We start from the raw sequence: 13801 nt of genomic DNA, 5'->3' as shown, positions 1-13801 counted from the left end.
GGCAAACGCATCAGGATAAAATAAGGGTATTTATGGATCCAGTGTTTTCTCGGAAACCCACTTATAGTACGCTCATTTTCAAGCATTTCCCACTTCTCAATTTTCAATTTTTCTTAATTCTTTTCTTTTTTCAACTTTATCTACTCAGCTGAAAAATCTCACTTTGGGATTCAATTTGTTATGAATTAAATATAAATAATTTCAATTCAAATTAGTGCTAAGGGATTGAGAGTTTACTTGGAAATTTCGTTTTGTTTTTGTATTTTTTCTGACGGGAAAGTTCAAGATTTGGTGGCAGCTCAGTTCAAACATAAAAGAATGTCAAGCAGTCAAACATAAAGAATGTGAAATCTCGTCTCCTAAATTTCATTATTCATTATGTATCTCGTAATTTAAGTTCATATTTCACGATTTCGTCCTTTTATTACTTAATTTTAATTCCGTAAATTTTAGGAATTAAATCGAATAGTTATCGGGTTTGAATTTTTGTAATCAATCAATATCTTTCGTTGACTTTTCGAAGTTTTAACTTGTGTTTTTAAATAGATCTCGAACCCACGAACGCATAGGCGAAAGCCGTTTGCGAGTCCGAGTTATAACGGTATAGTTACAGACGTTTGAAGTTGTGAACTATAGATTGTGGGAATTACATGTGGGTTAAAGGTTAAGTGAGTTTAAAAATGGGAGATTTCTGGAAAAAAAAAAAAAAAAAAAAAGAGGGGAAGAAGGTGAGGGATCTGATTCTAACCCGTTTTGGGGGTGAATTGGATCCCTTAACCCACAAACTTGATCCGCTTGTATCTCCTTCATCTGATCTCCGTTTTGGGTGATTTTGGTGTCCATGGAAAGCTCTTGGCGAGCCCTACATCTCTGTATTGTTAGATTTCCTATCTTCTTATCCATTTTTCCAGTTCGAGGCAGCAAAGTTCCGTGGGTTTCCGGCGGTATTATCATTTTTTCGGTGATTCCGGCGATCATTTCCTTCGAGTGAGGTATGAAACTTCATCTACTTTTCATAATCTTCAAGTTGGTATGCTTGTTTTGTGCTTTCATATTCGTTTTAGAGTTGGGTGTTTAGAACCCTAGAAACCCGGTTTTCTCCGGTAAATTTGGACGGTTTCTGGTTAGAATTGGTCATCGGCATAGTTGTGAAAAGTGTTTCTCTTGTTAAGTTCTAGCTACCACGTAAATTTGAGCTCATTTGGCTAATGTTGAAAATTTGGGTTTTCAAAACCCTCCACCTTGACAACCATGCGTGGCAGTGCGTGGGACCGTCCACGAGCATTGTCTAAGTACCAAATACCTTCTAGTGACCCTATGAACCTATGTCTAGCTCGGTTTCCCGAAATTCAATTGTTTGGTGTGGTGCTCAAATTGGACCCTCACTTGTTTGTGTGATTGATGATAATCCGAACGTTGGATCGTCGCACAATTTTGTGAGCACCATAGTTATGAATTGTTGGACCTTAGGAACTTACTAGTGAAAATCTAGTGGTTGGATCTTACGAAGCAAGTGATGTAAGATCATGGACCATACTTTTGATCGACTGTTTAATTCTCATTAAATGTCGTTGTAGGAGACTTATAAGAGTTTTGGGTATGTGAATTTATCAAGAGAAATCTATATGTGAACTTGTGCTTTGTTTTTGGCGGTGATAGAGCTTGATGCCTTGAATTCCATGCTAGAGTGCATTAGTGTGGACATCAGGTGAATGACTTTAATATATGTGATATTGGTGATTACCCTATTTTCGTAATTGTTATCCTATGTGGATATGACTTGGTTTTATAAATATGTTTTATATTGAATTGTTATTTTTAATGCTTAGCCATTGATTTAAGTTTATGAAATGAGATTTGACATGTATATATTGAAATATGGTTTGATTGGTTTGCTTGGTGGTAGTATTTATAACACACCACAAAGTAGCACACAATAATCCTATTAATTTTCCTTATTAACACTAAGATTTGTCAATTGTAGCATATGAAAATAAGGGTCTTTCCCGCAGAAGATTGTTTTATCCAAATACTTAAAATGTCACAAAAACAAGGTGGCTGTCTCCACTGACCAGCCACCGAACAATAATTATTAGACTAACTTACACTTATCCAAATGCAACGAAATTTTATATGAAAAATACTAGACACACAGTACGACAGTCTCACAAATTTTTGGGATTTTTGGAGTTTATTTGCTATTTAAATTAAATCGTACAAAAACAGTACATAAACAGATTTTGAGTAGATCACAAGTTTGAGAAAAAACGAGTTAGGGGAATTGTTATCCACCACCAAATAATCATGCAAACATGTTATGTTTCACTCAAATTCCTTTTATTTTCGGATGAAGATGCTCAAGTTGGCTCACTGTTAGAACTCAACCTATTATTCTTTCTTATGTTGTATGTTAAGAGAAGGGCGTTTTCAACTTAACTTAGTCCCTAGCATGCAATCTAGAATGGTGTGTTCATAGATTTAACAAGTAGAAATCATTAAGAATAAAAAGAGTTTGAGTCATCACAAGGCATGGTAAGTACTGGCGTTGTCTTACTTATCCTAGAAATCGGTTCACATGTTAACCACAATTAACAAGTGCTACTCTAGAACATATGTAGGTCCTCATTCAACAAAGGGCAGGCATACATATATTCATAGCATTAAAATCCTAGATATGCTCACTATGTATGCATCCATAGAAACATATAAAGAATTTATCAATGACATAAGTAGTGAAACAATTTTCATCCTTTCATAAAAGTCATTCAAACAAAATATCACAACAAACTTACAATCATATTCGGGGCTTCAAAACAGCCTCTAACTACTAAAAATTAGTTACACATTATTATCAAATTAAACCAAAAGTAAAACATGGGTTTGAGAAGATAAAACCAAGAACAATGGAGTGAAGCCTCTTCTTTTCTCCTTCTGCTACCGTCTGTTTCTGCCCGTGCCTTCCTTCTTCTATTTCTGCTCAGTTCATTTTCTTTTTTCTCGCCTCTGCCCTCCTTCGTTTCTCCCCTGTTCTCTTCTTTCCATGACTCTGACCTCTCTCTCCACTCTGTTTTATATTCTTTCTTTTATTTTCTCCTGTCCCGCATTTCTTTGCCGTGTATTATTTCCCCTTTTTCCTTGCTGATGTGCTATCCTTCTGTCAGTCCACTCTCCCTGCTTTCTTTTCTTTTATTCTTTCTGTCCCGCGTGCCATCCTCTCTGTACTTCTTTATGCCGTGTCCTCTCTTTTATTCTTCAGTTCTCCTCTCTGTCCGTGTCCCACTTCTCACTGCCTTCTCTTATTTTATTTCTTTTTGCCATCCACTCCACTTCCTTTTGCTGGTCTGTCCACTTTCACCTCTGGCCTGCGCACTCCTCTCTTTTCTATTCTTTTCTGTACGTGCTCTCCCTGCCTTTGTCAAAAGGCAGCCATTTCAATTCACACTTAGTGCTCCACTTCCTAGTGCTCCACGTGCTCCACCTTTAATTCTTTTATTTGTTTTTTCTATTTCCTTTATTCCATTTTGCTTGAAATTGATCCTAAAACAAAATTAACTGTACATTAACACAAGGTAAGGTAAAATGCCACAATTTTAACACAAAACATCACAAAGACTTTAGAAATGGATGGTATAAATGCATGAAATATATGAGTGATCAAATACCCCCAAACTTACATTTTTGCTAGTCCTCTAGCAAAACAAAACACAAAACAAAACCACTCAACTAAGACTAGATTCAACAACTTAGTAGCCAACTTCTCAACTTCGATTTCAGAGATAAGTGCTAATCATGAAATACACTGCCAAGAAGTAAGCAAGAGCTCAAAACATCATCCAATAGTTAACCAAATTTCCTTCAAACAAAACGTTGAAAAGCCATGTGTGAGCTAGCCATGTCAATGCAATTCCAAGCTCCTTTAAATCATCATATGCAAACATGTGAGTTTCTCACAAGACATACGCTCATTCACTCATAAGTTTTGGTTAATGTGTTTCACTCAAGTGATTTCATTATACATGCCGCCATATGCTTGCTTGTCCACCTAACTCGCTATCAATATTTAAGTAATACCTTGGATCAATATGACTTTATTAAGGTTGTAATGGGGCTAAAGGTGATAGGCTAATGAAAGAAAGGATATGGAAATAAAAAAATTTGAGAAAGTACACTTTGGTAGATTTCCAACACCTCAATATCACACCACCTCAAATTGTAAGCAAATTAATAAAATCTCGAGCACCTGTTACTCCCCAAATTTAACTTCAAAAGGAAATTTATACTATGCAGACACATTTTCAACAAATCAACACTTTCCAATTTTCATATATTTCGTTTTTTTTTTTCAATTGAAAGAAACAAATCTGCAAAGCTACAGCACCCATCAAATTCACATTTCATTGTAATACACATGCTTCATCCATCTTTCTACATAAATGAAACCCCCAAGAGCACAACCCATGTAATACTTTCTCAAAACAATAAGGAATCGATTTTTGTGTATGGGCTCAACTCCAATATTGGAGCAAGGTAAAGAGATGTGGCTAACAAAGAAATGGCTTAGTTAAAGGCTCAATGGGCTACTACGGATAAACATAGCATATAAGGTATGCACGAAAGGCTCAAACGATCCAAAGATGGCCTATATCACTTCCAAGTTATTACATGAATTGATTAATGAATCGAGAAGTATAAAGCAAGTTCTAGAGATACATGTACAGTGAGATCATACGCACAAGAAGGAATGAGATTGATGCATAATGGTTCAATCATGTATAGGCTCAAAAACTCACAAGGTTTACATAATCTCACATGATTCACATATGAAACGCTAAATCATGCTCAAGTTTCACATTGACAAGACTAGGCACATTTATTTTCAAGTTGATTTCTGAAAATCACAGTTAACACAAAGACAACGAAAAGAACTTAGACTTCTTGAAAGTAAGAAGGAAATTAAGATCAAATCTCATCATTGAATTTAGAAGTAGCTACAAACAAAAATAATTTTTTTTTTTCAAAACAAATTTTCAAATTTTTATGAGATTTTCGGATTTTTATGTCAAAACACACTAAAACACTCCAAAACAGCTTAAAAACACTTAAAACAGCTAGGAACAACACTAGAAGTAATGGGTGATAACTCCCACGAATTTCATGCAAAACAACTTGGTTACCCCCCCACACTTAAATCAAACATTGTCCTCAATGTTTCAGGCATAAACTCACACAAAAACAAGCAAACAAACAAACAACGAATAAACATGACAAGTATGGCAAAGTAAATACCAGACAAAGTAGAGTTTAAGAACGCAAATCTGGTTATGGAGAGATGATCTTGTTGACTTTCCACAGCTTTGAACTCGAATTGGCCTAGGGAACTTCTTAGCAAGGAAAATGAGACTTGATTGGTGGTGGTGATTTGATGGCCTTGTACGGCAAGGCTGTGCTCTTTGGCGACTGATGCGTTCATATGTTGTTGAAGCTTCTCGAGCTCTTGGTTTCAACTCGGACTCCTTCTGCCGGATTGATTGAGTCTGCAGGCAGCATTCTTCTCTGCTTGTTCTTCTGCACGGCAGGTAGGCACGAGGTAGAGGTGGTGGTCTGTTTCTTTGTTCAATCTGTCCAAGTACCGACCGATTGCTTTCTTTCTCCTTGTCTCGCAGGCAAGAGCAAGGGTAAAGGAAAAACATGCCATGAGATATCTTTGCCTTTGACTCTGATGATATGAGATACTTTTGCTTTTGAAGAAGTATCGTTCCACAGGTTTATTCTTGAACTGGGCTGGGGAACTTCTTAGCAAGGAAAAGGAGACTTGATCTTGAAGATGAAGTAGCACCTTGTCTCCACATGCTTCAAGGTATCATTTTCACTTGCCTTATCTGTTCTCCAAACAGACGTGGCATCTTCTTCGGAAGTACATCAGCAGTTGAAGATGAGCACTCGAGAGCAATGCTAGGTAAGCAATCAGGAAGGAGTTCCAGGCAGTCGGTTCTTAGATCGGAAGATTGACACCGAGTGCTGGCTGATTGCTCGCTTTCTCCTTGTCACAAATACAAGGAAAAGGACAGGGAGAAAGCATGATATGAGATACTCTTGCTTTCAACCTTCATGATATGATATACTTTTGCTCTTGATGACTTGTTTGCAGAGGTACCCCAAGGGATGAGAAACACAGAGTAACTCGAGAGGCTTCATTGGGAATGCATTTTCGGCGATGAAGAAGGATTATGTATGTCTGCCTTGCTATGAAGGGTGAAAGACGACATTTATAGGAATTAATAACCGGTACTGTTCTTTTACTCTTGTCGGCAACCATTAGATGATGGAACAGTAAACTTCACGTGTTTTCCACTTTACCAGAGATCTTTGACAGATGGCCCGTAATTTCCGCAAAGCAGACTTTGCATGTGATAGATGCTGATGAGGCTGAAAAAGACTGGCTCTTCTTCGATATCTGGAATCGACGCCTCGACAAACTGCCCGTGATTTCCTCAAAGCTGACGCTGCATGTGACAGATGTTGACACGTCTGGAAAAGCAGATGGTTGGAATCGACGCTTCGACAAACTGCCCGTGATTTCCGTAAAGCTGAGGTGCTGACGAGGCTGAAAAAGACTGGCGCTTCTTCGATATCTGGAATCGGCGCTTGATTTCTGAGCAGCCCATCTTTTGAGAAAGCAGACGTCTCTTCGATCTCTGAACTCGCCTCTTCAATTTCTGAAGCTCCATCGAGTGCTGATTTTTAAAGAGAGGTACGCATCACATTCCAAAGCACACTTGAATTTTCCGCCTGTGGAAGCTCCCTACCTGCACTTCTAAGAACTTGATTTGTTCGACCTCTTCTTTTTCTTCACACCTTCAAATATGTCTTGCCCTTCTGACCGTCGCCTTAACTTGAATGTTGGGGAAGATATTGATATGTCTTCTCCAACCAACATTTGGTAGCCGTCCTTCATATCCCCAAATGGTCCTCTTACAGTTGGGGATTCCATGATGATGAATGATACAACCGCTTCGGTGGTGGCCAGAAATCTGCTCACTCCTAGAGACACTAGGATACTTTCCAGGCGGTCCGACGAACTGGCTGTTCAGGACTCTCTGGCCTACAGTGTCCGATGTGCAGGCTCAGTATCAAACATGGGTCAGCGCCTTCTTGCTCGATCTCGTCAGGTTGAGTCGTTGATGGCTAAAGTGGCTAGTCTTCGGCAAGAGGTCAGAGTGCTTAGGCATGAGAACAAAGAGTTGCACATGCTCGCAACTAATTACTCAACAAGCATGAAGAGGAAGCTTGATTCGCTGTAGGAGTCCGAAGTACGGATTCAGAGTGATCATCAGAGGTTTGTGGCGTTACTCCAAAGGCAACTTCTGCCTTCGTCTTCTGGCGCTTCACCAAGTGTTGAGGCTCCGGAAAATCAGACTCTAGCGCTTCGTCTTTCTGGAGGTCCGTCGAATGCTGAGGCCACACCTGACCAATGAAGGCTCATTCCTGCTTGTTTGCACTTTCTTGTATTTATCTGCGTAATGTTCCTTTCGTTTTTATGAATGTACAAATACTTTGCAAGAAGTTGTGGTAGAGATTGCAAAATCATTACCTGCATAAAGGAACAAAAGTAGGATTTAAGCACACAAACCAGAAAACAAGAGAAAAACAGAACAAGAACATTTAAAATTATTCAAAATAAAGATGAAAGATAGAAAGCTTGGGTTGCCTTCCAAGAAGCGCTTTAGTTACTGTCTAGAGCTAGACATAAACTTTAATTCTGCAATCAACTCCAAGGGTAGACATAACCTAAATACAAAGAAAAGAAATAATTCAGTTTAGCACGCAAGAAAATTGAAAATGACAGAAAAAGGCAATGAATAGAAATATTGGGTTGCCTCCCAATAAGCGCTTGCTTTTACGTCTACAGCCAGACGATGCCAAGAGTAATCATCCAAAGGGAACTGGTTCTTGGAGAGGTACAACCTCCACATCATGCTCCGCAAAAGACTCGTAATAGGGCTTGAGTCTATGCCCATTCACTTTGAACATGTATCCGGTCTTTGCACTTTGGATTTCCACTGCACCATGAGGAAAAATATTTGTTATAACAAATGGACCAACCCATCGAGAACAAAGCTTAACTGGAAATAACCGAAGGCGAGAATTAAATAGAAGAACTTTCTGTCCAATGACAAAGCTCTTCCTTAAGATCATCTTGTCATGAAATGCCTTTGATTTCTCCTTGTATATTCGACTAGACTCGTATGCATCATTCCGGATTTCGTCTAACTCATTTAATTGAAGCTTCCTTTGCTTTCCGGCAACACTCATGTCCATGTTGTAGGCTTTGATCGCCCAATAAGCTTTGTGCTCTAACTCTACTCGAAGACGACATGGTTTCCCATAAATTAACCGAAATGGGGACATTCCAATAGGAGTCTTATAGGCAGTCCTATAAGCCCATAATGCATCGTTCAAGCGCATGCTCCAATCCTTCCTACTAGGACTCACAGTTTTCTCCAAAATTTGCTTCACCTCACGATTTGATACTTCTGCTTGACCGCTAGCTTGCGGATGATAAGGTGTAGACACCTTATGTGTGACATTGTACTTCCTAAGCAACGCTTCAAATGTTCGATTGCAAAAATGACTCCCTCCATCGCTAATGATTGCTCTAGGTATTCCAAATCTTGCAAAGATGTTACTCTTAATAAAATCTGAAACAACTTTTGAATCATTAGTTTTGGTGGCTTTTGCTTCCACCCATTTAGAAACATAATCCACAGCCAATAAAATGTAAAGAAAACCATTAGAAGATGGAAAAGGTCCCATGAAATCAATGCCCCACACATCAAAGATCTCAACAACCAAAATAGGGGTTTGTGGCATTTGATTTCTTGGGCCCAAGTTACCTATTCGTTGACAACGATCACATGTTGCACAAAACTCATACGCATCCTTAAACAAACTAGGCCAATAAAAACCACTCTCTAACACCTTCAGGGCTGTCATCTTTGCTCCAAAATGGCCACCACATGCATAAGAATGACAAAAAGTTAGAATAGATTTAAACTCGGATTCGGGGACACACATTCTAATCGATTGATCAGTGCAATATTTCCACAAATAAGGATCATCCCACTCGTAGTATTTGGCGGTTTTGACAAGCTTATCTTTTTGAGCACGTGTAAAATCATCCGGAATCTTTTTGATGACCTTATAATTGATAATATCTGTATACCAAGGGTCAGTAATCTTTAATGAAAACAGTTGCTCATCCGGAAAACTTTCACGTAAAGGGATGAGATCTTCCTCTGTGTTTGAATGCACAAGTCAGCTAAGATGATCTGCTACAACATTCTCACTCCCTTTCTTATCTTTGATCTCCAAGTCAAACTCTTGAAGCAGAAGTATCCATCGAATGAGTCGTGGTTTTGCTTCTTTTTTTGTGAGTAGATACTTCAAAGCTGCATGGTCAGAAAACACAATAACTTTAGTCCCAATCAGATAATATCTAAATTTTTCTAAAGCAAATACAACAGCTAGAAGCTCATTCTCTGTTGTTGAATAATTCAACTGTGCATCATTGAGTGTTCGAGATGCATAATAGATAACATGTGGCACTTTGTTGACACGCTGCCCTAGAACTGCACCAACAACATAGTCTGAAGCATCGCACATTAACTCAAAAGGTAAACTCCAATCTGGTGGCATGATTACAGGCGCAGTGGATAACAACTCCTTAAGCTTATTGAATGCTACCACAAACTCTTCATTCATATCAAATGTTACATCCTTTTGAAGTAAACGACACAAGGGTCTAGAAATCATTGAGAATTCCTTCATAAACCTACGGTAGAAACCTGCATGTCCAAGAAAAGAACGAACCTCCCTGACAGTAGTAGGGATGGGTAAAGAACTAACAAGTTCTACTTTAGATTTATCCACTTCAATTCCCTTTTCAGATATGATATGCCCTAGAACTAATCCATGTGAAACCAGGAAATGACATTTTCCCCAATTTAACACTAGATTAGTTTCTTGACAACGTTTTAAAACTAGGGACAGATTATGTAGACATGTATCAAAAGAATCACCATAAACTGAAAAATCATCCATGAACACTTCAATTATTTTCTCAATCATATCAGAAAAGATACTTACCATACACCTCTGAAATGTGGCAGGGGCGTTGCACAGTCCAAACGGCATCCTCCTGTATGCAAATGTGCCAAATAGACATGTGAAAGTCGTCTTTTCTTAATCCTCCGGAGCAACTGCAATTTGATTATACCCAGAATAGCCATCAAGAAAACAATAATGAGAATGACCAGCTAGCCTTTCTAATATTTGATCAATGAATGGGACTGGAAAGTGATCCTTGCGTGTGGTGCTATTTATTTTTCGATAGTCTGTACATACTCTCCAACTATTTTGCACACGTGTAGGCATTAGCTCATTAGCTTCATTCTTAACAACTGTGACTCCAGATCTTTTAGGGACTACTTGAATAGGGCTTACCCACTTGCTATCTGAAATAAGATATATGATACCAACATCAAGAAGTTTGATAACCTCTTTTTTTACGACTTCCATCATGAGTGGGTTTAAACGGCGTTGAGCTTCCCTAGTTGGTTTTGCACCTTCTTCCAGCAGAATCCTATGCATACATGTAGCTGGATTTATACCTTTGATATCTGCAATGCTCCAAGCTATGGCAGTTTTGTGATCCTTCAGTACCCAGATCAGTTTCTCCCCCTCTTCTGCTGTGAGTTGTGACGATATGATGACCGGTAATGTTTCATCCTCTCCCAAAAATGCATACTTCAAATGTTCAGGAATCGGTTTAAGCTCCAATTTAGGTGCCTGAATCACAGAAGGAAGAGTTTTTTTCGTTAGAATTAGGAAGAAAAATAAAATAGGAAGAACACTTACCACGAATTGGTGAAAGAGACTCAAGAGAGGCCACTGTTTGGATTAATTCTTCTTCAATGTGCTCTGAATAATTAAAATTTCCATGTGTAATGCTATGCACTAATGCCTTCTCTAAATTATCTTGTCCCACACCTTCATTAAAACAATCCTGCACAAAATAGTCAAACACATCAATAGACAAACAAGATTCTAATTCACTAGGATACCTCATAGCATTAAAGATTCTGAACTTGACACTTTCCCCCTCAATTTCCATGGTTAAGGTACCATCGTAGACATCAATCTTCGTCCGTGCTGTTCTAAGGAATGGTCTTCCCAATATAAGAGGAAGTGCAGTAGGCATAGGATCATGTTCCATCTCAAGAACAAAAAAGTCAGCGAGAAAAATGAGCTCATTCACTTGCACAAGTACATCCTCCAATAGGCATTTAGGATATCTATTTGAACGATCTGCCAACTGGATTACTACCTTTGTTTCCTTCAAGTCTCCAAGGTTCAATGACTCATACACTGAATATGGCATCAGATTGATGGATGCCCCCAAATCACACAATGCTCTCCCAAACTCTTTGCCTCCAATTACACATGGAATGGTAAAGCTACCGGCATCTTCCAACTTCGGTGGCAGCTTTCTCTGCAAAACGGCTGATACTTCCTCGCTTAATGCCACAGTTTCTTGATCATTGAATCTCCTCTTGTTCGTACAAAGCTCTTTAAGGAATTTTGCATACTTGGGCACTTGTTTTATGGCATCTAAAAGAGGTAAGTTCACTTGGACTTTCCGGAAAGTATCCAAGATTTCTTTATCAGTTTGCTCTTTCTTAGACTTCATAAACCTACGAGGAAAAAGAATAGGGACACATGAGTTAAATGAATTTTGAACTTCTTTACTTACCTTATCAGAATCTTTTTTGTTCAATTCTGTATCTTTATGAGACTTTTCAGTTTCTGTTGAAGCCTCATCTTGCTCAAAAACTTCTTTTCCACTCCTTAAAGTCACAACATTCATCTGCTCCGCATTTGGATTCACCACGGTTTGGCTAGGCAACCTTCCTGGTTGGTGTTGTTGCCCCATTAAACTTGCTAACTGACTCATTTGGCGCTCAAGGTTTTCAATTCCTTTGTTTGTTTTCTGTTGATGAGATTGAGTAGAGTTAGCTAAAGAAGCAATTAAATCCTCAAGAGACTTACTTGGAGCTTGTTGTTGTTGAGGCTGAAATGGTGCCTGTGGTTTTGCTTGAAAGAAGCCAGGCGGACGGTTATAGTTGTTGGGAATAGATTGTTGTCCGTTGTCTTGATTGTTCCACTTTAAGTGTGGATGATCGCGCCATCCTGCATTATAGTTGTTGGAACAGGGATCATACTTTTGCCTTTGTTGCCCTTGAAATCCTCCTAATGCATTAGCTTGCTCAAGACCACCTTGATCCATCAACGAAGGGCACATGTCTGTGGCATGTCCCATCATTGAACATACACCACACACCTGTTTTGGAGCTATAATAACCTGTTGCACAAGATTAGTCAAGTTAGCTAATTGTAATTCAATACTAGAATTAGCACTTACCTCGTTAACTTTCTTAAAAGGTAGCTCATCTCTCCCTCCAAATTGTCGTGTGTTGCCAGCTATGTTCTTTAATAATGCCTTAGCATTTATTGGTGTCTTGTCCATGAATGCTCCTCCACTTGCTGCATCAAGCATTATACGATCAGTACCACATAATCCTTCATAAAAATACTGTATTAAAAGATGCTCTGAAATTTGATGATTAGGACAAGATGCAATCAAATGTGTGAATCGCTCATAGTAATCTCCAAAGGGCTCTCCATGTTGTTGTCGGATTGCACATATGTCTTTCCTTATGCTTGCAGCTTTGGTGGCCGGAAAATATTGCTCCAAGAATGCTTGCTTCACCTGGTTCCATGTGTTCATTGATCCCGGAGGTAAATTGTAAAGTCACTCCTTTGCCTTGGCTTCTAATGTAAATGGGAACGCCCTCAACTTGACTTGCTCCTCATCCACATTTGCTGGTCTCATTCCTGAGCATACCACGTGAAACTCCATGAGATGCTTGTTGGCATCCTCTGTTAAGAAGCCATGGAACTTAGGCAAGTAGTGAATCATGCCGGACTTAAGCTCAAATCCTTCTCCTGCATTCGGATATGTGATGCACAATGGTTGTTGATCCGTATTTGGCATTGCCAACTCCCTCAATGTACGATTATCAGCCATGCCTTCTTGTGGTTCCTTCCTCTTCCGAACTTAAATGTGGTGGAGAAGATGGTGGTAAAGACACCGATGCACACTTTTGCTTGATTTTTCTCTGAAGCTTTCGAAATGTTCGTTCAATCTCTGGATCGTAGGAAGCTAGATCAATGCTCTTAGACTTTTGAGTATGCATGTACTACAAAAAGTACCTGAAATAAAAACAAAACCAAAAACACTAAATAGACAAGAAATAGAAAATAATAAAAATAAAAATAATAAAAATAAAATATAAGCAATCAGAAATAACAATCCCCGACGACACGGCGCCAAAAATTTGGTAGTATTTATAACGCACCACAAAGTAGCACACAATAATCCTATTAATTTTCCTTATTAACACTAAGATTTGTCAATTGTAGCATATGAAAATAAGGGTCTTTCCCGCAGAAGATTGTTTTATCCAAATACTTAAAATGTCACAAAAACAGGGTGGCTGTCTCCACTGACCAGCCACCGAACAATGATTATTAGACTAACTTACACTTATCCAAATGCAACGAAATTTTATATGAAAATACTAGACACACAGTACGACAGTCTCACAAATTTTTGGGATTTTTGGAGTTGATTTGCTATTTAAATTAAATCGTACAAAAACAGTACATAAACAGATTTTGA

The 13801-nt window shown here is 38.6% G+C and overlaps 2 protein-coding genes across 2 annotated transcripts in view; one reads left to right on the top strand and one right to left on the bottom strand.

The window, feature by feature from the left end:
- Positions 1–13801, top strand: part of LOC126591269 (uncharacterized) — an 88454-nt gene that overhangs the window by 24027 nt on the left and 50626 nt on the right. The window lies entirely within an intron of this gene.
- LOC126591275 (uncharacterized WD repeat-containing protein C2A9.03-like) overlaps positions 1–13801 on the bottom strand; it is a 101194-nt gene that overhangs the window by 47633 nt on the left and 39760 nt on the right. The window lies entirely within an intron of this gene.

The sequence above is a fragment of the Malus sylvestris genome, chromosome 11 (assembly GCF_916048215.2).
Source record: "Malus sylvestris chromosome 11, drMalSylv7.2, whole genome shotgun sequence".
NCBI classification, from domain to species: domain Eukaryota; kingdom Viridiplantae; phylum Streptophyta; class Magnoliopsida; order Rosales; family Rosaceae; genus Malus; species Malus sylvestris.
Note: the sequence above shows the minus strand (reverse complement) of the source record. Positions and strands in the feature narration are given on the sequence as shown.